The sequence below is a fragment of the Jaculus jaculus genome, chromosome 17, assembly GCF_020740685.1.
Source record: "Jaculus jaculus isolate mJacJac1 chromosome 17, mJacJac1.mat.Y.cur, whole genome shotgun sequence".
Lineage (NCBI taxonomy): Eukaryota > Metazoa > Chordata > Mammalia > Rodentia > Dipodidae > Jaculus > Jaculus jaculus.
Window position 1 is genome coordinate 25739473 of NC_059118.1, and position 24672 is coordinate 25764144.

A 24672-nucleotide genomic window follows, 5' to 3' on the forward strand; every position below is an offset into this window, starting at 1 on the left:
TATCCCACAGTGGCATCTTAAGTTTGTTCTCACAGCTGGGACAAATACCCGGCTGGAAGCAGCTTATGGGAGGAAAGAGTTTACTTGAGGCTTACTGATTCCAGGGCAAGCTTCATCATGGTGGAAGAAGCTGGCTCTCTTCTTTATTACACACCCCCAGCAAGAAGAAAACAAGAACAGCCAGTGTTCAAGCAGGCTCAAAGTACACTTTAGGGCTGCACTCAGCACCCACCACCTGCCATGGCACACCTCTTTCAGCAGGGCTCTGCCTTATGGAGACTAAGTAGGAAGCTTAATCAAAAACACCTGAGGCTATGGGGCCATTTACATTTGAAATGCCACAAAGTCACAAAGGATGTCCTGCCTGGATGAAAGAGGGCCTTAACCCCTACCTGTCTCTTGATGGTCTTCAGTTGCTGCTGTCTCTCTCTAAGCTGTAGTAGCATGGCCGGGGAAGCCTTCCAGCCTCATCCTCACGCCAGACAAGCAAGATCTGGGGAAACAGATAGATCTTGGACCTTGGAGGGGACAGCTAAATCGTCAAGCAGCACACTTAATGGGGGCTGCTGAGTGCACAGGGATCTGTGGGTTATAAATGTTCAGCCCCAGCAAGCCTCCTAAGTCACCTAAAAGACAACTTTATGATCCGGAAACTAAAAGCACTGGAACAAGATCAGTTTGTGACCGTCAGCAATTGATCGAGAATGGGAGAGAGAGTTTGGCCCAGGAACTCAGAAGTCCATAAACCGTCAGAGTTCTGCTGTCTAAGGGGACCTGCTCCAATCACAGCATGAGGAACCGAGGGGACTGGGGAAGATGTGCAGTGTTGGGCTGGAGCACCAGTAGAGTGGGGCCTCCCTGCAGCTCCCCAGTTCACAAGCCTCACTGCTCTCAGGATGAACTCCCTTCTGCCCAGCTCGGGTCACTGGCCTCCCTTGCAGAGTGCCTTTAGTGGCTCCTTCATCATCCATTAGCGAGGTCCAGTCTTCTCGGCATGTTGCTGAGGGCCTGGTAGGGTCCTAGGCTAGGTCAGACTCCCAGTCCCAAGTCTCATGTAGTTCCTAAGTCTGTGTTCCAGCCACGTTGCAATCCTGGGAGTCCCCAACTATGAAGTCTATTCTTCCCTCTGGTCTTTCTGTAAACTGTCGATTCCTATTTCGTTGAAGTTTATTCTGGCGTGGAGTAGGGGGATTCTTGCCTTTTACTATCTTGGGGATTTTATTTATTTATTAATTTTTGATGTAGCATCTCACTCTAGCCCAGGCCAGAAAATAATTCACTAAGTATTCTCGGGGAGGCAGGACTCCTTCTACCTCTGCTTCCCAAGTGTTGGGATTAAGGCATGTGTCACCATGCCTGGTTTATTTGCCATGTCTTAACCTGAAGGTGTGGTGCAGTGTTGTGCACATAGTGGTTATTGGTTGAACATATGAGTAAACGCATTATATGATAAATAACATACTGGGGGAGTTAAGTTAGTTTGATTTTCTTTCTTTTCTTCCCCTCATTATTCTCTCAAGCTCTACCAAGGGAATGGATATGAAAGTTGTGTGCATTCATATATTCTTTGTAATTACAGAATAGCATTTTATTGTATGGATATATGACAGTTTGGCTAACCATTTGTTCACCTTTTTTGTTTATTTTTATTTATTTATTTGAGAGCAACAGACAGGGAGAGAAAGAGGCAGGTAAAGAGAGAGAGAATGTGTGTGCCAGGGCCTTCAGCCACTGTGAATGAACTCCAGATGTGTACACCCCGCCCCCCTTGTGCATCTGGCTGTGGGTCCTGGGGAATGGAGCCTCAAACCGGGGTCCTTAGGCTTCACAGGCAAGCACTTAACCACTAAGCAATCTCTCCAGCCCATTACCTTTTTTAAAGATTCATTTTCTTTCTTCCTTCCTTCCTTCCTTTCTCTCTTTCTTTCTTTCTTTCTTTTTTATTAAATTTTTTAAATTAGTTTTGTATTCAGCAAATACAGGCAGTTTGGTACCATTATTAGGCTCATTGGTGGCCTACCCCCTCCACGTCGGCTCCTCCTTGTTGAGGTATATGGGTCATGCCTTGTGGGATTAGCCCACAGTTATTGATACGATAAATGTCTCTGCATATCATGACCCAACATGTGGCTCTGACATTCTTTCTGCCCCCTCTTCTGCAAAATTTCCCTGAGCCATGTTTGGTTCATTTTTGGTCTGCTTCAATGATGAAGTGTTGGGGGCTTCTGAGGCTCTGGCTCTCTGATTTGGTAGGTGTTGACTTTTCTCTGTGTTGGTCTCCTTCCCTCTTGTGCTGGTATCCAGTTCACCAGGAAAACAGCACCCTTGCTTGTTTCGCCAGTTTTCCTTAGTTTCAGCCAGGGCCCTTTTGAGGTATGATGGGGTGGCTCTCTCCTTAGGATCTGCATCTATCTGAAAAAGAGAAGCAGATTCTCCAATGGAGAGTAAGTTAGCACCAGGTCAAATGAGATAACCCTTACTTTTTTTTTTTTAAATATATTTTTTGTTCATTATTTGTTTATTTATTTGAGAGTGACAGACACAGGGAGAAAGACAGATAGAGGGAGAGAGAGAGGATGGGCACGCCAGGGCTTCCAGCCACTGCAAACGAACTCCAGACGCGTGCACCCCCTTGTGCATCTGGCTAACGTGGGACCTGGGGAACCGAGCCTCAAACCGGGGTCCTTAGGCTTCATAGGCAAGCGCTTAACTGCTAAGCCATGTATCCAGCCCTAACCCTTACTTTTTTATAGAGAATTTAATAGGTGTAGGTCCTCTTGTAGCCCATGATTTATGGTAACTTGATATTGGAGAGTGGGCTTATGTTTGGATATGGTTCTGACTTGTTTCCCAGCTCTAGCTATGGGTCCCGTATCACTGAGGGGACCAATGAGCAAAATCAAGAGCAGTTGGTTCCCCCCCGCATGGCTGTGTACCACTATTGCACTTGTGTGGGTATCACAACAGGTTATTTGCTGCTAAGTAGGTTCAACCATGAGTTGCTTGGACAGATATTGGTCATTTTCCCCAGTTGCCCATGTAGCACCTTCTGGCATTAGACATGCTGACTGTCTGGGGTCTCTCCTGGCTTCCAGCCATGCCATTCCATTTTACATGTAAGCTGCATATGGTGTCTTCAGCAATAGGGTCTTACCACTAACCTTTGGTGGGTCATCAAGTACTCTGACAGAAATCTGTCTGTCTTTTAGGAAACCCTGTAGGTTTCTCTGATCAAAAGCTCATTGTGGATGATAGCCCCATGCTGGTACTGGGAGTTACAGGTCAGTGCCCACTAAGAAAATGAGGAAAAAGATAACTAATATACAAGAGTCAGAGAGACGCGAGGAAGAGGGAGGGAGGGAAGATGTAGAGGATTTAGGTTAGACTTGATCCTACCCTCTCCAGTGTTTTCCAGGAGGATGAGTATGCCACGGCCTCTTGCCACCTCAAACAAGCTTCAGATGCCTGCACCACCCTATGCTTAATTGGAGTGCTGGGGAATGATACCTGAGCCATCAGGATTTGCAAGCAAGTACCTGTAACCACTGAGCCCATCTCTGCAGCCCCTCATTAACCTTTTGAGGAACAATTGGATTATTTATAGTTTGAGATAATTCTGAACAAAGCTATTGCAGACTAACATATTAGTTATTAGAGAAATACAGATTAAGACTACAATGTCTTGACTATAGTCATCAACAAGAATGGGGTAAAATAAAGCTGGACATGGTGGCTCACACCTTGGATCCCAGCACTTGGGAGGCAGAGGTAGAAGGATCGATGGCACCCTGAGACTACATAGTGAATTCCAGGTCAGCCTGGGCTGGAGTGAGACCCTACCTTAGAAAACCAAAAAGAAAAAAAGAATGGGATAAAGTAAATGAGAATGGCAAGAACTAATGCTGGTTAGGTTGGAGAAAACTGTAGCTGGAGGGAATACACAATGGTAGGGCAGCCACTGTAGCAACAGCGTCACAGTCGCTTACTGAACAGTTTGCTTATTATGTGCCGCATCAGTTGCGTCCTTGAGCATTTAAATTCTATTAAAACAAGTTTTAAAAGTGCATGCATAGGGCTGGAGATGGCTCAGCAGTTAAGGTGCCTGCCTGCAAGGCCTAATGACTTGGGATCAGTTCGTCAGTACTCATGTAAAGCCAGACACACGAAGTGGTGCATCTTCTGCACTTTGTGTGCAGAGGCTAGAGACCCTGGTGTGGCCATTCTCTCCCTCCCTCCCCCTCTCTCTCCACTTACAAATAAATAAATAATAAAATTTTAAAACAGCGCATACATAACTTATATTCATGGTAGAAAAATGAAAATATAAATTAATAGAAAGAAAAAAAAATCTCATCTCATCTCATCATCATATACACACAGCCGCTGCTAATATTTTCAAGTATTAGAGGCATGTGTGTTTTACTTTTCTTTCTTTCTTTCCTGTTTTTTTTTTTTTTGGCCATGCTGGTGAGGAAACCCAGGGTCTTGTACATGCTAAGCAAGTGCTCTACCATGCAACTCCATCCCTGGCACTATCTTTTTATTTATTTTTAGACTAGACCTTGTTATGTATCCCAGGTAGACCTTGTACTTGTGACCCCCCCAATCCCAGCTTCCTGGGTTATAGAGCTGGGTTATCTGGCATGTGTGGTTCTTTACCAAAAACATGGTGCCTTATGCTTTGTGACTTTTTAAAACAATGTTATCACCCCTCCCCCACCCTGTGTTTACAATGCTGAAATGATTGTGTTAACAACTGCCATATGCTATATTCAGTGATGCATTTCACTTAATTTAGACACCTGGGCTGTTTCACACACTCTTTTTAATTAATTAATTAATTTTTTTTTTTTTTTTTAATTTGGAGAGAGAGGAAAGGCAGAGAGAATGAGCACACCAGGGCCTCCCGGCACTGCAAAAAACTGCAGACGCGTGCGCCACTTTGTGGATCTGGATTTATGTGGGTATTGAACACAGGCCATCAGGCTTTGCAGGCAAGCATGGCTGAGCCATCTCTCCAGGCTCACATGTAATTTTGAAATAACGTGATGGTTTTCTGAAGATAAATTCCAGTAAGTCAGGTTTTTTGGTTAAGGTTTTCCCTATTTTTTTAAAATTATTTATTTATTTATTTGAGAGCGACAGACAGAGAGAAAGACAGATAGAGGGAGAGAGAGAGAATGGGCGCGCCAGGGCTTCCAGCCTCTGCAAACGAACTACAGACGCGTGCGCCCCCTTGTGCATCTGGCTAACGTGGGACCTGGGGAACCGAGCCTCAAACCGGGGTCCTTAGGCTTCACAGACAAGCGCTTAACCACTAAGCCATCTCTCCAGCCCCTGGTTTTCCCTATTTTTAAGACATTTGAAAAAACTGTGAAATGACATTCTGAAGTGCTGTCCTGGCGGACCCACAACGTACCAGCTAGCGAAAGAGTAACAAGCTGCTGCCCCGTAGGGTGGCGAACAGGAGTCATTGTAATTGTTCTGAATGATTTCTAGTGTGATAGCTGTAAAATCTGCCAAGTTCTGTTTATTTTAATTTTAAATTTCAATACCAGTTGGACTACAAACTTGTGAGCTCAGTCTATTTTGAATGCCTGTTTAGCTTCCTCACTAACTTTCCACTGATTTCAATGTCATGTAGTACTGCCATACAGACTTAATTTTTTTTTCTAACATCACAATTTAAAAATTCTGGGCTGGAGAGATGGCTTAGTGGTCAAGTGCTTGCCTGTGAATCCTTAGGACCCCGGTTTGAGGCTCAATTCTCCAGGACCCATGTTAGCCAGATGCACAAGGGGGCGCATGCGTCTGGAGCTCATGTGCAGTGGCTGGAGGCCCTGGCGCGCCCGTTCTCTCTCTCTCTATCTGCCTCTTTCTCTCTCTGCTGTCGCTCTCATATAAATAAATAAAGATAACAACAACAACAAAAATTTAAATTCAGTTCAAAGTTTAACAGTTCTGTATAGTGTAATCCATCAGCCTTCTTTCCTTGTGTACTTTCAGTGTGTGTGCGCGTGCACGCACGTGCATGCCCATGCGTTTGTGCATGCGTGTTTGCACTTGTGTGTGTGCTTGAGTGTGTGGTGAGTGTGGGCATCCTGGTGCCATGGCATACACTGGGAGGACAGAGGGCAAATTTCAGCCACTGGTCCTCACCTTTCCCATTTGAGGCAGACTTTCTTACTGTTCACTCAGTTCTACTTTTGCCAAACGAACTGTATCCCACCTCCAAGGTTCTGGAGGATTCTCCTGTCACCTGTAGGTATGGCTGAAATTATGAGCCTCCGACAGGGCATCTGGCTTTTTATGTGGGTGCTGGCATTTTGACCTTGGGTACTCATGCTTGCCCAAAAAGGGCTTTACCCATTGAGCCATCTCCCTAGTCTTTGTATTTTACTTTTTAAGTTTTGGTCTCTCCCTTTAAAGTTCCTCCTCACTTTGTAAAGTTATATAAATATGTACCAATATTTTATCATATGATGCTTACTCACAGTGTTTCCTTTGGATACTTCATGCAGCAGGGAATACATTGGGGGACTTGATATAAAATGAGGATTTCAGTTGTTTCTCAGTAGCTGACTATGTCTCAGACTCATTTCCAGTGTTCCCTCCTTCCTCCTCGCTGGGAGGTCCCTTCCATTACTGACCACACTTTGACCGTCCCGAGATCACTGTGTCACCGAGACATTGGAAAGCCACCTCATTGCACTTGCAAATAGCCTGCTCTCTCCCTCAGACATTATCTTTCTTGTTTTCCATCATGTGTCTCCTTTCCCTGACTTTGCCTGGTGAGCCCATCTGTCTGTACACAAAGCCTTTATCTTCAGCTCTGTTTTATTACTTTCTATCTCTCATTTCTCCTCTGCTTCATTTGTGGCAGCTTCTATTTTAAGAATCCTCATTACCTACATGTGGTTCCTCACTCTCCACTTTCCAGATCTCCCACCTTCCGTCCCCATGGTCTTCATTTCTCTCACATTTCTCTTGCAAGGTGGCTTTGTTTCTCAATATCATCTTGAATTTCCTTGTTGACTTCCATTTTGGATGCACCTACCTCTTCCTCTCGTCCCATCGATTATTTCTTGTGACATTTTGCTTTACAGTCTCAGAGGCCATTTGATTCCATAGTGTCTCATTTTCAGAGGGGAGTCTTCTTCTGACGCCACCTCATTTGTGTTATAGTTGCTCCGAGATGGGCTTTGCTGAGACTCACTGTGATTCCATATTCAGGGCAAGAAGCTTGTCTTGGGACTCAATTTCTCTCCATTCCTGGGCCGGTTCAATTTTTTTGCTATTTTTGTAGACACTGCAGAGATGGATGTGTTCAGGTCCCAGACCAATTTCTCATATCTCGATGGTTTCTTATTTGATGTATCTCTGTTCCACTTGGTCACATATTCCTTTGACCTATAGCATCTGGTTCTTTAGTTTCTGTAGCCTGATATAAGGAAGGTGTGAAAAAAAAATACCACTCCCTGCGTGAACAATTTCTTCCATGTTGCTCTCTTTACTCCCACCCACCAAGTGCATTTCCCCTAAGACCAACAACTCTCTGAACATTCCAGACCTTGTCTACTCCTGGGGCAGCAGTATTCTGTGTGGTCATTTTGTGGGAGGGCAGGAGAGGGTAGGGATGACATGGAAACTTTCTGGACTCCCAATACAGACAGGTACCTCCTTGGCAGGAGCCCTGGGTCTCTGAGTCGAGGACAAAGGATGAGCCGTCTTGTTTTTCTTTTCCTTCTTGTGACAAAGTATGTTGTATACATAGAGTCAGGATGCAGGTGTCTCAATCCATCTCTGATGAGACACCCCCTCACCCCATCCTGACACCAGATGACTTGTCAGTATTAGTTTGAAGAGAGGGGACTATGAAGTTTTGGTTGGTGTTCTGACATCATAATAATTTTGCCAAAATATCACGAGTACTTTGGGCCTTGCTATCCCCATCTTGGGGCAAAACTTTCTTTATAGTTTGTGTTAAGTCCTTGATTTATCTCTCTGTTTTCATTCCTCATTTGTCTTTGAAATTTGGGAAAGAGCTATTATTTACCATGGCATCACGGTGTCTTATTCATAATGTTTAATACATATTTCCTTTAAACAACTAAACTGAGCTCTTGGCAAGAGAGGGGAGAGAGAGAGAGAGAGAGAGAAGAGGAGGGAGAGATTAAGGACTTGACACAGGGCTTTGATGGACATGGTAGCATTATGGGCGATAACCCAGGAAGGGAGAGAAGAAGCAGGAAGTGTGAGGCTCACAGCCGGGTGAAAGGGTGGAGGCTGGTTGGGTAGACAGGTCTACAACATGATATAGGGCTGAGAAGGGTGAAGGGTCAAGTAGAATGGATGTGGGGCCAGTCTCTGGTGACTGTTCATTTCTGAAGGATGGGGAAGACAATACCTTCCCTGGTTGCTAGGCTGAGTGGGTTGAGGCAATGGGAGCAGTTAAGTGTAGGTTGGAAAAGGAAGGACAAAGGAGAGCTGGAGGGGAAATAAACACTGTCAGAAGGTTGTTTTGTTGGGGTTACTCTTGTTGCAAGTGATGGAACAGGGATGATTTGATCAGCTTTGGATTCTAAGAGAAAGCAATTGTGATTAGAAGAGCAATGGGCCAGACAAGGATGAAATATCTGAAAGGAATTGGTGAGCCTGATGGGAAAAGGATGAGGTCAGCTAGGCTGAGACAAGAAATGGCCTGAGAGTTTCCTGGGGTCCAGAGCTGCCCCTTACCAATTGCCATGTTGCTGGGTATGGTGGTCTAAATGCAAAATGGGTCCCCATAAATCTATGCATTTGAATGCTTAATCCCCATGAGTGGTGCTGTTTAGGAGGCCCGTGGAGCATTCAGGAGATGGATTCTTGCTTGAAGAAGTTGTGTCACTATGAGTGGGCCCTGAGGCGTTATATCAAGGCGCCAAGTGGAGGCCCTCTCTCTACTTCCTCCCTGCCAATGTGACCGTGTGACTTCATCTTTCTGCTCTTGTCATGCTTTCCCCACCATGATGAAAACTTCCCCTTGAAACTTTAAGCCAAAATAAACCCTTCCCTTCCATAAATTGCTTCTGGTAAGGTATTTTGTCCCAACAACAAGAGAGTGACTGATACACCAGACTAGGAAAGTGCATGTGACTTGTTGGGTGGAGAAGGAAAGATGCTAGGCTGTGGAGAAATGTCAGGAGGTGATGGCGAGATGGGGAGCCACTTACTCTATGGTCTCCTGGCATCTAGTTACGGAGAAGGAGGCAGGCGGGGCAAGGCAGGGCCCAGACCTGGAGGAGACAGAAAGGGAAGGATGACGGAGGATCCTGGAATCTAGGGCAGGTGAAGCCTCTCAAGATGGTGCTGGACAGCTCCACCAGTGCCCTCTTGCTTCAGGACATCTGTGGCCTGTGCTCGTAGTGAGTGCTCTTGTGAAGAAAGGGACAGTGGGTAGGTTGGGTGAGGAGCTTTCTGTAAGATTGTAAATGGAAGATTCTCGATGCAGGCTTTGACTGAGAGATGCTTAGATAGATTTCTATTGTGGGGAAAGCATTTATTAGGGGGTGTGGTAGTTTGAATATGAAAATGTCCCCGATAGCCTCATGTGTTTTAAATACTTGCCCCCCGCCAGTACTTGTTTGGAGGTGGAGCCTTGCTGGAGGAGGTGTGTCACTGGGGGTGGGCCTTGATGTTGATTATCCCAGCTCCAAGCCCAGTACTGAGACTGTTGCCACCCAGTGACGTGGTGCTCAGTTGTCTATCTCCTTGTACCATGTTTTCCCTGCCAAGATAAAGCGTCCCCTTGAGGCTGAAATATACCCATTCCTCCAATCAGCTGCTTTTGGTTGGATTTTTTTGTCCCATTAACAGGAAGGAAATTACAACAGGAGGATTGTATAAAATAAAATCAACAGCACAGACAAGGTTCTGAAGTCGGGACTTCAGTTCCAAAGAATGAAGGAAATTTCTTTATCGATTTTAGGGGTGTGTATGTGCACGTATGCATGTGCGTGTTGGATTTCACATCATGTGCAAACTCATGTGCAAGGTGCCATGGAGGCACTGGAAAAGACAGTGGGAGGCTGGAGAGATGGCTTAGTGGTTAAGGCACTTGCATGGAAAGCCAAAGGACTTCGGTTCTATTCCCCCAGGACCCACAGAAGCCAGATGCACAAGATGGCGCACGCATCTGGAGTTCGTTTGCAGTGGCTGGAGGCCCTTGCATGCCCATTCTCTCTCTCTCAAATTAATAAATAAAAATAACATAAAACTAAACAATTAAAAATAAAAGACAGCGGGAGATAAAGAATATATGTAGTGCTTCAAGGTCCCTCAGGAGGGAGGGGCTGTCCTCCTGCCCTGCTCTCTGGCTCCTGCTCACGACAAGGATGAGAACCGAAAGCAGTTGGAAAGGTCGTAGGTAAGAGAGGGAGGTTGTAATAAAAGTTTGCCTGGTTGGGTAGCATCTGGCCTCTAAAGCAACCACATCTGTATTCTAACGCCTTCAAGAAGTGCCCTTGATGAAGCCCAAGAATGAGGCTCTCACTCAGGCAAGATCAGACATGTTCAGACTGCTGTGGTCACAGAGGCTGTCACTCACACCAAAGCCTGCTCTCCTTCCTGGCCTGCATGGCCATGAGTGCATAGCTCCCCTCTCTACCTCTGGAGATATCAAGTATATTGGCTGCCAGTGCATAGGAAACTATGAAGATGATCCCTGTCTTGGGGTCCTGGACCTGAGCTAGACACACTCCAGAAACTGTACAGCGGTTTTCTGACTGCATCTGCATCTATGCCCAATCTCCTGCTGGGATGTAGGAATCGTCTTGAACCTCTCAATCTCATTTAACACTGCCACTTGGGTGAAAAAGATGAATCTGAGAGACCCAGCCTCGAACTTCTGCTTATGATGTCTTTTCATGTTACAAAATCAGACCCCACTGAATTAACAAATCCATCAATTAATCAATACATCTTTTAAGAGCCTTTGGGGGCAGGTATGGACACAGTAGAGCTGAGGGGATCATTATTGCTAATGCTGAGGGTAACATGTAGGTCAACGAGGGGAAGTCCCATAAAGTCCTTTGAGGGAAAAAGTTTCATACAAGGGAGTTAGCAGTACATTAAAATGAAAGGCAGATAGATAGAGAAAGTGATCCCTGAAGCTACTGCCCAAGCGAGCAGTTTCATTTAAAAAAAAAAAAATGGGACTTAAAACTTGGCTTTTCCTTTCAGTATTTTTCATTGCCCTTTCAAACAAATAATTAACCACGCAAAAATAATGCAGCATATTCTAGAACTCAATTCCTCGTACTGCTCTCCAGAGTACTTGAACCGTGCCCTGGGGTTGGCATTGTTACAAGAATCTCTTGATGAGAATAATGCCTGATATTGCGCAATTGTGCGAGTTGGCCCTCCTTGTGTGGCTCTGTGTATGCACATCAATTACCTACATTCGGTATAATTTGTCTTTTTAAAATCACACCTTCTATTTCACCCCAAGAAGATAAATGGATCCTGCCTCGGTCCCAGTTCCATTGATTTTTTTTTTTTTTTTTTGTGGTCCTATGGTGAAGCTATTATCAACACTAATCTCAAACCCTGCTAGGAGCCAGGAAGGCCTTAGAATACAGGGTAACAATTTCACCAACTTCCCCCTTCTTTTTCTTTGCCCTGGCTTTTATCCTGACTCCCCCCCCCCCCCGCATTTCATTTTCAAATATGATTTGATTATCCTCCTGTGAGATCTGTGCAGTTGGGTTAGAGCAGATACCTTTTTGACTTATCCAGCTTCGAGGAGCACAACAGCGGCCTCTCCTCAGAGCACTGACCTTCCTCAGGGCAGGGCATCTGTGCAACTTTGAACAAGCCTCCCTCCACAGCCTCCACCTAGGCAGGATGAGGCGTGAGCAGCCAATAGGCAGGGGAACCTTACCCGTCATCACGTAGCTCTCCAAGTGACTTTTCCAGGGAGACGCGGAAGAAGAGAGGAAGCAGGAGTTCTAGAAGCCAGAAGCCAGGGAACCTCAAAGAGGCCGGGACCAGTGAGCACCGTCTGAAGATACAGGTAGCAGCAGTGCCATTTCTAGGACTTACTGTCACAGATGTCCTCTGCTTCTGTGTCCCAAGGCTGCTGTGCAGCTTCCTTCCTATCAAACTCTCCTGTTTGCTTCTAGACCCATGACCATATTCAGCATCTTAAGAGATCACATGCCAGTGTAAGAAAGTATTGATTAATTTTAAGAAAGTATTTAATTCATTCAAAGATTTATTTGTATTTATATTTTTTATTTATTTGAGAGACATATACACAGAAATAGGCAGGTAGAGAGAGATACAGAAATAGGCAGATAGAGAAAAAGAGAGAGAGAGAGAGAATGGGTGCCCCAAGGCCTCCAGCCACTGCAAATGAACTCCAGACACATGGGCCCCCTGGTGCATCTGGTTCACATGGGTCCTAGGGAGTTAGTTGAACCTGGGTCCTTTGTCTTTGCAGGCAAGCGCCTTAACCACTAAGCCATCCCTCCAGTCCCTAATTTATGCAAATATTACCACCAGTACAAAGTCTCCCATCACTGCTGACCCATGCCCAGTAACTTTCCAGGGTACTAGACTAACTGACTCATGAATGTCCAGAGACAGACTATGCATCAGGCATATACTGAGTTCCTTCCTAGCTACTGAGGCTGTGAACATCTTCCCATTATATTTCTTGTGATTTCACCTTATAGATGATTCCATACCAAGAGTCCAAGAGCAGTTTCATTCTAAAGGGTGGCATGGAATTCTAACATGTGGATACAATGACTTATTAACTAGTTCCTAATCAATAGTTACTGTTGTTTGTGATAAAGGGATACTGCACAAAATGATTGACAGAGAGACTCAAATGGAGATCTGTATGCCAATGTTCACAATAGCCAAAAGAAACATTCCTATTGTCCATCAAGAGATGAACATATAAGGGCCAGAGAGATGGCTTACTGGTTAAGGCACTTGCCTGAAAGGCCTAACAACCCAGGTTCTATTCCCCAGTGCCCAAGTAAAGCCAGATGCACAAAGTAACACATGCATTTGGAGTTCATTTGCTATGGCTAGGGACCTTGATGCACCCATTCTCTCTCTCTCTCTCTCTCTTTACCCCCTTGAAAATAAATAAATGGTAAAAAAATAAAAAAGAGATGAACACATAAGCAAAATGTGCATAAATTCAGTGGAATGTTATTCACTCATGTAAAGGAATGAAATCTTGCTATGTACTGCAACAGAAATGGACCTTGCAAACATATTACTAAGTAAAAGAAGCCATCCACAGAAAGACAGTAATGTGTGATTCCACATACATGATGTAGCTGGAATAAACAAATGAAGAGTGACTGTGTGGTGGTTTGAATGTAAAATGTTACCCATATAATCATATGTTTGAGTATTTAGTTCCCAGTCGGTGGCACCTTTTGGGATGGTCATGGAATTGTGGAGAGATGAAGCCTTGCTGAAGGCAGGGTGTCACTGGGGGTGGGCCTTGAAATGTTGTAGTCTGGTCCCACTTGCTCTACTTCCTCCCTTCTGATGTGAACTTGTGACGCTGGCTGTCTGCTCCTCCCATGCTTTCCCCACCATGATAGATTTCTCCTTGGAACTGTCAACTGAAATCAATACTTCCCTTCCCAGAACTGCTTCTGGTCAGTTATTTTGTAATAGCAATGAGAAGGTAACTGATACAGATAGACAAGACATAGATTCCCAAGGGCAAAGAGAAGAGAGTAATGGGAAATTCTTGTTTAGTGGATAAAGGGTTAGGGAAATGATAAAAATGTTTGCTTTTACACATAACGACGATAGTTTCACAATATTGTGAGCAGATTTAGAGCCACTGAATTATATACTTACGAGTGGTTAAAATGATACATATTATGTTACACATATTATGGTGTCACAAAATGACAATAAAAGATAGAAATCTCCTGCTGAGACCTAAAGTAAGAAGTATGGTGTAGTTCAATAAAACACTACAGGAATGCAAGTATATCTGTGTGATGCATTTTCAGAAATGGGTTTATGGGAGTAGAAGATGGTATGCATAGTAAATTTTGATATTTTTCCAATATTTTTTAATTAATTAATTTGAGAGGGAAAGGAGAGAGAGAGAGAGAGAGAATGGTCACACCAAAACCTCCAGCAACTGCTAATGAACTCTGGACACAAGCACCACCTTGAACATCTGGCTTACATGGGCACTGGGGAATCAAACCCGGTTCCTTAGGCTTTGCAGGCAAGCACTTTAACCGCTAAGCCATCTCTCCAGCCCCTGTGTTGCCATGTTTTTATTCCAAAAGATTACGGTGGTAGGTAGTGCTCCAACCCACGAGGTATGTGGATCAACCACAGTCTTGATTCAAATATTTTGATCTTTACCACTCTGACAGCTAAGTCATGATGCCCTTGTAACCTGAGTCTTCATTTGGACTGAGATAATACAGACCAGGGTCACTTTGGTTCTAGGTCAAAACAGCAACAGGTCGGGAGCAGCCTAGGTACAAAGGGAGGTGGCTTCCTGGGTTTGAAAGAAGGATATTTATTTATTCATTCATTCATTTATTTTGTGAGTGCACATTGTATGCATGTTCATATGCATGAAACATGCGTGTTTGTGTGCATGGGTGCATGTGGAGGTTAGGGGTCAGCACTGGGAGACTTCCGTAGATGTTTTCTACCTTTTTGTGTTATTTATTTATTTATTTATTTATATTTTTAGTCTTAAACTGAACTTAGTGCTCACAGATTTAGCAAGACTAGCCAGCCAGGAAGGCCTAGGGGTCCTTCCTGTCTTCACCTCAAAAGTGCTGGGATTGTAGGCACATACTGCCAGGCCTGGCATTTTTAAAATTTAAATATTTTGATTTCTTTATCTGAAAGAGAGAGAAAGCAGCAGACAGAAAGAGAGAGAGAATGGGCGCGCCAGGGCCTCTAGCCACTGCAAACAAATTCCAGATGCATGTGCCACCTTGTGCTTCTGGCTTATGTGGATACTGGGGAATCAAACCTGGGTCCTTAGGTTTCACAGGCAAGTGCTTAAACCTCTAAGACCTTTCTCCAGCCCTAAGGCCTGGCATTTTTTATGTAGGGTCTGAGGACCAGAACTTAGATCCTCATGCCTGTGTGGCAAACACTTTACCCACTGAGCCATCTCCCCAGGCCCTGGAAGAAGGATTGCTGGTGTAGTTTACCTCTTCCCTGCCTCCGTCAGCTGGGCTCTCCAATTTCAGTGTATGTGTCATGGAACTAAGGGATGGTTCTTGTAAGAGGCCTCTGAAGTATGCTGTTGGGCACCATATCAATGCCCTAGACGTTCCCTTCCCAGCTGTGCACTCTGTATACATCTGGTATACGGATGCCCACTCATCTCTGACAGCGTGAAATGATGTGTTCCATCATTTTTCTTTAAAAAAAATATATCTTTATTTATTTATTTGAGTGAGAGAAAAAGAGAGAGAGAGAGAGAGAGAGAGAGAGAGAGAGAGAGAGAGAGAGAATGGGCATTCTAGGGCCTCCAGCCACTGCCAACGAACTCCAGATGCATGCGCCCCCTTGGTCATCTGGCTTATGTGGGTCCTGGAAAATTGAACAGGGCTCCTTTGGCTTTGCAAGCAAACGCCTCAACCGCTAAGCCATCTCTCTAGCCCATAGTTCGTCTTCTTTTTACCAGTTCCTGGGGCCAACTTCTTGTGTAGATGGGGTTTGAAATAAATGGTGAGCGGATCCGTGAACCAAGCAAGGCATGAATGAATGAACGACCTGCCAACTCCAGTCACTGACATCCTTATCACCCCGTGGCTGGCGCAGCTGTCAATCACTCTGGCAGGGCCTCCTCAGCTCCGAGGACAGCGGGTGGGAGTGCACTTCGTGGGATGCCGCCCCCTGCTGGGCAGGTGAAGGCACCGTGCGGGTGTGGTCATTTTCATGCCCCATCCCTCTTCACGCAGCGTCCCACCAAGCGAAGGTGCCCCAATTTGCAATTTAAGCCTGTCATATAAAAAGAGCACCTTTCCTTGGCCTCAAGCCAGAATTCCAGTCTCCCGTGATCAGTCTGAACCTGAACTCCCTCGCCGGCATTTTGGCCATATCTTCCAGCTTTCTGTCATCTCCTGATTTGATATACATCCCATTAAATATTTCCCCTCCACTTTATGGATTTAAATGTTGATTAGGTCAGGACTAAGGGCAGTGCCAGGTGATGCCTTCCCATTTCTCAAGGCTGACAGGATAGTTATTTAACAGAATCATTACTAATGGGATGGCTGGGGCTTCAGCCAACCTTCACGTCAATGACAGAATCACTAGAGATTCAGATGCTGCGCGCAGGAATCAGGGTGACCGGGACTGTGGGGAGGGGTGAGGGACAGATTAAGGAAGCAATGATTAGTGCCTGAGGGCTAACTATAAGAAAGAATTAGATGGAGAACTAGCGATAGGGGTACGGACGGGACGAAGCATGAACTCAGTGCTTATCACTAAAAGAGGACAGAAGGCTAGATGCTCTGAGCCAGCTAGACAACTTTAAAATAATCATCATGAACATGTAAGTATGTGTTTGATATTGTTTTGTGCCCACTTACAGTATGGAGTACGGACTTATAAATTCTTACACGTCGTTGTGAGGCAGGTATCATTATTAATCTCAGATGAGCCAGTGAAGTGCAAGGAAAGGTGAAATCATTTTCCCTGAGTTGGATTTAAATCCAAGCATGTGTTTTCAGGCGGGTTGCTCTTCTCCTACTCTCCCAGTGCTCGGGATCACCCCCAGGGCTATGTAGGTATGATAGGCAAGTGTTCGACTTCTAAGTTGCACCCCAGATTGTGGGTGTGCTCTTCACTGCTTTGCTTCATGGCCTTGGAAAGTTCAGCCTCCAAGACGTGGTGGGTGAATCTCTTAAGAATGCACGGTCACATCTAGCCAAGCCACACTTCAGAATTGATTTGGAAGATGCCAGGGATCCAAGACCCGGGAGCAATCTCTCCAGGAGTGAGAGTCCCTTATGAAATCTGCTCCCAGCAAAACAGGAGAAGCCACCACGCAGAGCAGGGGTGGAATCTCTCTTGGAAAACTTTCTCGCTGTGTTCTGAATAAGTAGGAGGCATTTCCTAGTGGAGTGGGCAAGGCACAGAGCCAACAGAGGGAGGGCCTGGTCCATGGAGGCCCAGTCTACCACCAGTTCATGTGCCTCAGTAGCTTCATCTGGGATGGATAAGTGTGGCCTCAACGGTAGCTTGAATGGAGTTATTTTATTGGTAGAGAATTTTAGTGTCTTGAGATGGATATGTCTGGCTGCCAACAAGGTAAGTGTACCCAGTGCCAACAGGTGCTACACTGAACAGTCATGGCTACCATGTCACAGGATGTGGGTTGCCTGTAGGAAAGGAATGGTATAATTGCACCCTTCTTTGGCTGACAAACACTGGTCCAGGAACAGGTGGGAAAGCAGAAGTTCACAGTCCTGGTTGCAATTAGAGTCACATGGGAGGCCTGAGGTACCTGGCCCAAGTCCGGAGTCTGACTCAGTTCTCTGCCAATCACCTGAGAGCTGCTGAAGTCAATGGGGGTCACAACATGGAAGGAGGTTGATCCTGGTAACCAGCCTAATTTGAGAGCCATGTGTGTAAGGGCAGAGCTCTGAGGTCCTGGGTACTTTGCTGTGTGGGTAAGGAAACGGGATTTGAGGGCTTTTGTGAGTTAGCTGTTTGGGGTGCATGAGGATGATGGGGCAGTTCATGGTAGGTTCCAGGAAGCATCAAGGATCGCCAAGGTCATAGGCACTGAACTTGGGGACTTGGAGCCTGGAAAAGTTGAGAGGGTTAGCCACTACAGAACAACTTCTTAATGGATAGAAGTTCCAAATTCTTCCAACATCTTCATGGACAGTGTTGAGGGATGAAAATGGTTAAGGTCTATTGTAAAACCAGTTTATCACTCAATTTGGTTTCTTTTAACTTCGTTTAATTATTTTTCTTTGAGATTTATAAGATCTAAGTACTATTTAGAACATTATTTAAATCTGTTATTTTCAGAGACCCTTTTGATTATGCTTTTTAAGAATTTTATGTGAAAATAATATGTGCTATTATTTGTTTTTGTAATTAAGTAGTAGAAAAAATATAAAAATGAGATAAAGACAAAATTACTTCCCACCATCCAGAAGAAATCATTAACACTTGGTGCGTAGCTCTCTGATAGAATGATAGCTAATTAGATAAATTGAAACACTTTCACAAAAATAGAATCTTACTATATACATTTTAAAATTGAAGGCAATATGTTTAGTTTGATTAGCATTTAATAGATAAAAATTAAAGCAAAACTGCAAAATTTGCTAAATTTGAGATATGCCTTCATTACAAGTTCTAGGGGATAATGTCTTTAAAGTTTCTGTGAAGTTTCTTTTTGTTAGGGCGGAGGATAAAACTTATTCACATTTTTACGACTTCACAGGTATTTTGACTTTTTGCAACCCTCCCTCAGACTCTGGATTTCTTGCTTATTTATTTATTTATGTGGGGATTGGTGTGCCAGGGCCTCTAGCCACTGCAAACAGACTTGCCTAAGGGTTTATCAATCTTGTTTATCCTGTCAAAGAACCAACTCTTTGTTTCATTAAACAAACTTCAGTTGCATGCACTACAATGTGCTATCCTGGCTTACCTGGGTCCTGGGGAATTGAACCTGGGTTCTTAGGCATCACAGGTAAGCACCCTGACCACTAAGCCATCTCTCCAGACCTTGTTCATTTTTAATCTCTGTGTGTATGTGTGTGTGTGTGTGTGTGTGTGTGTGTGTGTGTGTGTGTGTAAGTGTGTATATACCACAGTGCATGTGTAGAGGTCCGAGAACAACTTTTGGTGTTTCTCCTTGCCTTCCACCTTGTTTGAGGCAAGACCTTTTGTTCTTTATCACTCTGTGTGACTAGTTGGTCCACAAACTCCTGGGATTCTCAGTCTAGGCCTCCTATCTTGCTGTACAGAGGCGAACTCCCATGTTTGGCTTTATATGATCTCCATCTGAGTCTTAGCTGGCTGATAAAACTTTTTTCTTGTAGTCTCCATGCCTTGGTGTACACTCTGGCTTCACTCTGAGGAGCTCAACTCAGGTACTCCTGCTTGCTCAGTGTAGTAAGTAACCTTTTAGTTGTTGGGCAAAATGCCTACCCAGAAGCAACTTATGGGAGGAGAGGTTTCATTGCAATTTTGAGGAGGAGCTTCACTGTGGCAGGGAAAGCATGGTGTGATCAAAATTTCAGGGTGTCACATCTTGTCATATCATCTGGGAGGAAGCACTCCAAGGGACCCTAGCTCTGAACTTCCAGTGGGATGGATTAATAAGCCCCAAGGACCACTCACAGTGGCACACATCAGAAGCTTCACAACTTTTGCAAAGTTGCTGCCAGTTGAGGACCAAGTATTCAAAACACATGAGCCTATGAGGGACATTTCATTCAAACCACCACACACAGCCAGTACTTCACCCACTGAGCCATCTCCTCAGCCTCTGATTCTGGATTTCTGAAGTTACTCTTATTTGATAAGCATTCTGACTCACACATTTTGTTCTCTGCTGGAATGCCTTATCCACTCAGTGACTGTTTCTCATTTTCCTGCTGAGATTAATCTGTTCCAGAGCTGTGGTTCCCTAAGTTTGAAGTGCATATGAATTGACTGGTATGTCTCTGAAGTGAGGAGTCTGGTACAATAGATCTGTATTTTTATTTTTATTTTTTTTAAATTTATTTATTTGAGAGCGACAGACACAGAGAGAAAGACAGATAGAGGGAGAGAGAGAGAATGGGCACGCCAGAGCTTCCAGCCTCTGCAAACGAACTCCAGACACGTGCGCCCCCTTGTGCATCTGGCTAACGTGGGACCTGGGGAACCAAGCCTCGAACTGTGGTCCTTAGTCTTCACAGGCAAGCGCTTAACCGCTACGCCATCTCTCCAGCCCAATAGATCTGTATTTTTAACAGCCCCCCCGACATACGTCATTGCCACTGCTCTGAGAACTCCACTTGGATGGAGAACTGCTAACATATAATGCCTCGAATCCCTTGGCCAACCAGGTTCCATTTAGCTCATTCTTTGCCTCGTGCTGTGCTCATCCCAAAGGTCATTGACACTATGTTCCATGACATTTTAATAATCAGAGCTCTTTCCCTATTTGTGTACATGGTGGGTAGCATCTCCTTGGGTTTAATACATACAGGTCACATAAATCCATGGGTATTGCTTCAGCATTGATGATAGGAATCACTGAATGCCATCATGGACAGTTTGGAGCAAGACTTGATTCCTCCTCTTTTAGGTCATCTTCCCTGTTTTCTCCTAGAAGTTCTCAAGATTCCTTCTTTGTTCTTTAGATTTACTCATTCTCCAAGGATATGTCTAGACTCATCTTTTGACATTTCCCCATGGCTCTTTGAAGCCTTCATTTGAGGACATCATTCTTTTACATGCCTATGATGGGTCCTTGTTGCATTTTTGGTGATCTCCTCTATGGTTACTAATGAGATATGTGCCATAATGCACAGGGGTTGACCTTATGCTGAGGGTGTTGTGGGTTATGATTCAATAATGCTGTTTCTCTACCACCTTCACACTCTTCTAGAGTTTTCTTTCAGTTATGAAGGAATCAGTGACAGAGAATATCCTCTGACTATTCCACACTTTCCTGTCCACTGTGTGACCTTATGTCATTGTAGTTTCTCTCAGGAGGTCACATTCATCCCTATGGAAACCCAACCTTGCCCAGAGACTCAGGAAGTTTAAGGCAGAATGCAATGCTCTTCCAAATTCCACTACATTTTCTGACATGTAGTTTACAGTGACAAGTATTTCATTATTTTAATGAAGATTGCTTTCTTCTCTTTTTTCTTATGGCCTGCTTGGATGGTTTTCAAGAGAACAGAGTTACAGAAAAACTACATCTAGACAATGCATCTCAAATATTTTTTATTTTTAAGTGGATAAAGCAATATAAATTAAACTTGATTTCAATATTCTTGCTTTTTATTATTTCTTTCTTTCTTTCTTTCTTTTTTTTTTTTTTTTGGTTTTATGATAGAGTCTCACTTTAGCCCATGCTGACCTGTAATTCACTCTATAGTCTCAGGGTGGCCTCAAACTCAATGTGATCTTCCTACCTCTACCTCCTAAGTGCTGGGATTAAAGGCGTGTACCCAACAGGTATAAAAGGTCAGTAGGAATAACTACCCTCACGGTGGATCAGCTTCTTTCTATGCAAAGGTGGTTTCATTGGCATCTGGTGAACTAGAGAAAATCTGAACCCACTGAATGTACTGGCCTGCTCCGGGGAGCAAAGACCACATCTCCCATCATCCCATGGGCTATTATTTGTATATTCATGCTTCACTGTAAATAAAGATTCTTAGCTGGAAATATTTCAAGCATACACCTTTAACCACTGAGCAATCATCCCAGGCCTGGAGATATTTTGAAATGACCCAAACTTTTCATCTGAAATACACTTTCCAGCCATGATATTGTAATAGCTGTGGCACTCAGTCACTTGGGGATGAAAGCATTTCATCCAAGCGGACTTCTCAACTCCTCCTCCCCTTTGCCCTACTTCTGACTGGGCCTTACTGGTCGGGACGTCATTCCCACTGGTCAGAAATGAAAGCTACCTTGCTTAACTCCAGAGCCTCGAACCTGTAGCAAGTCTCAAGGAACTGTGCAGAGTAGAGGTTGGCCTCTAGGTTCCATCAGTGGGTGGCCTTCCCCTGAAGTGCCTGCCCTATAATGATGCCCCCAGGTCCATTGAGACAGCCGTGGAGTGGGTGCCTCGCCTATAGGGGCATAGGAGATATGAGCAGTTGGCAGCCATGACAAGGTTCATATGTTGGAGGACACATCTGGGACAGTCAGCAGGTGATCTAGACAGAACACAGCGAAGGTGACGAGACAGCAGCCTTTGGGCTGAGAATGTCGGGGCCAAGCTATGTTAGGAAAGACACCATTTTTGTCTAGCCCCCGCTCTCTGCCTCCAGCCAAGATCATCCCCCAACATGTCTACCCAGCCGTGGCTCAGATCCAACCTCCCTCTGTAAAGGTGCTTATTTCCAGACATCTCCCTTCCCCCAGACACTGTCCCCAGCCTCCCTTGGGAACCAGAGGCTAAACTTAAAACTGTAGCTGTTATTTCCTCTTGAGTGTGGATTTAGCACATTGAAAACAGTACAACATAACCTACTCAATGGCACATCAAGCAAGAGAGCTGATTCCTGCTTAAATTCCGTTGCTTATTAAAGGTATGAAGGAATAAAGCCATGCTGGGAATTGACGAGATGCTGTGTTGCAGAGACATGCCCAGTGTTAGAGAGGGGACACTACCCAGACTTAAAAAAAAATTATTTGCAAGACAAAGTGCGGGTAGGATATGCACACAACAGCGCCTTCAGCCCCTGTAAACGAGCTCCATATACATGAGCCACTTTGTGCGTCTGGCTTTAGATAGGTACTGGGGAATTGAACCCAGGTGTTTAGGCTTTACAGGAAAGCATCTTATCCACCGGGCCATCTCCCCAGCCCCAGCCCCAGGAACCTGCCTATTCTTTCCAGCTTGAGGATATGGATGGTGGTGTGGTAGGGGGAAGGGGATGAGGTGGAGAGGTGCCTGCAAAAGCTACAACCTTCAACCCAGTTGGGCTGGATGGGGCAGGGAGAGGTGGGACGCTGTTGCAGCACTAATTCCCAGTGACTGCATCTGGGCCATCGGGAATGTTTAGCTTGGTCCACACCATCCTGATGTGTGCCTCTGCAGCCCAGCCTGCCTTGAGTCTCACTTCCCCTTCCTGACATACGGGTGCTACAGAGTTCTGAGTCAAGCAGATGTCTCTTCGGGCAAAGCTGTTTCTGGCAAGAATACAACACACCCTGGGTGGGCCTAGAAGTGTCTATTCCTAACTCAGCACGTTGACGAGTGAGCACACGCTGGCTGCGGGCACTGTGCGCAGCAAGGGGGCAGCCTGCGTTCACGTGCAGATACAGGTCTGTGGAGGAGACACGCCTGTCCAGCTTCCGGCTCACCTTTCATTTTGAAACCTGCCTGCCAAGTAGGGGCCCGTGGCCTTCACAAAGCAGGTGCCTAACAGGACATCGTGGGGGGTCACTTGGAGCAAAGTCCCGGCATTTCACCACACAGACAACCTAGAGCTCAGCTTTCAATGAATGCATAAATAACTCACTCTTTTTTTTTTAAATTTTTATTTTTATTTTAATTTTTTTATTTGAGAGCGACAGACACAGAGAGAAAGACAGATAGAGGGAGAGAGATAGAATGGGTGCACCAGGGCTTCCAGCCTCTGCAAACGAACTCCAGATGCGTGCGCCCCCTTGTACATCTGCCTAACGTGGGACCTGGGGAGCCGAGCCTCGAACCGGGGTCCTTAGGCTTCACAGGCAAGCGCTTAACCGCTAAGCCATCTCTCCAGCCCAATCACTCACTCTTTTATGGCTTGTTATAGCTACTTCTTCCAGCTTTTGCTTTCTGCTTTTATTTTTCCTTTCTTATTTAATAGACCTCAGGAGGGAGAGAATGGCTGGTCAACAATTAATCACGGGTATATGCCCTTATCTTCAGGGGCAAAGGAGCTCTCTGTGGGTACGTGCATGGGTGAGGGGGGCTTAGGAGCTCTTACTTCTGGTCCTGGTACCCTTGTTCATGACCACTTAGCAGCCACCCCATGTATATATGTATGTATGTATGTATGTATGTATGTATGTATGTGTGTGTGTATATGTGTATGTATGTATGTATGTATGTATGTATGTATGTATGTATGAATGAATGTATGTATGTATGAATGAATGTATGTATGTATGTATGAATGTATGTATGTATGTGTGTATGTATGTATGGATGGATGGATAAATGTATGTATGTATGTATGTATGAATGAATGTATGTATGTATGTGTGTATGTATGTATGAATGTATGGATGGATGTATTTAACTTTCTTTGCTGCTCAACACTCTCTCTATCCCACCATTGGTCATCCTTCCCATATAAAAACCTGGAAGGTTCATTTCTCAGGGCTTCAGCTGGAAGGATTTTCCTCCTCTAGATAGTTCCACACTGTCTTCCCACTGGCTTTGGCTCCAGATGGCCCCAAACAGCCCCCTTTCCCATTTCCAAGCAATATCCACTGGAGCTGACTTCTTCCTTAGGCAGCCTGGGAAAGATTGTTTAAATTTAGGCCTTCCCCTTCCAGAATGAAAATAAGTTATTTTTATGTGAGTAGGTATTTGTCATTGAATTAAATATAAGTATAGGGCACTTCTCCTAATTTATAGTGCAGTGTGGGTGCGTTGGGCTTACATCATTGGGCCTGCCTGGGCCGCTAGGCATCGTCTCTGCTCCCCTCCCCATCCTGCGCTCATCTGTCTTGGTTTTCTCTCCCAACTCTGTCAAGCGTAACACGGAAGAAAGGGAAATTAAAAGAAAACGAAAGAAAGATTGCGTGAGAGAGGAACTCAGATTTGTCCTAAGGTAATTAAATGGGTAGGAAACCAAGAACAAAAGATTGCAAATTGTGTGAGTGTGTGTGTGTTTTGAGTGAGAGAGAGAATAAATCATTATTTCTCAGACAGCCAGAGTCCTCCGGTGCATCTTAAATTCAGGT

At 44.8% G+C, this 24672-nt stretch overlaps 1 protein-coding gene across 1 annotated transcript in view; it reads left to right on the forward strand.

Annotated features, from left to right (window-relative positions):
• Positions 1-24672, forward strand: part of Ephb1 (EPH receptor B1) — a 504317-nt gene that overhangs the window by 230279 nt on the left and 249366 nt on the right. The window lies entirely within an intron of this gene.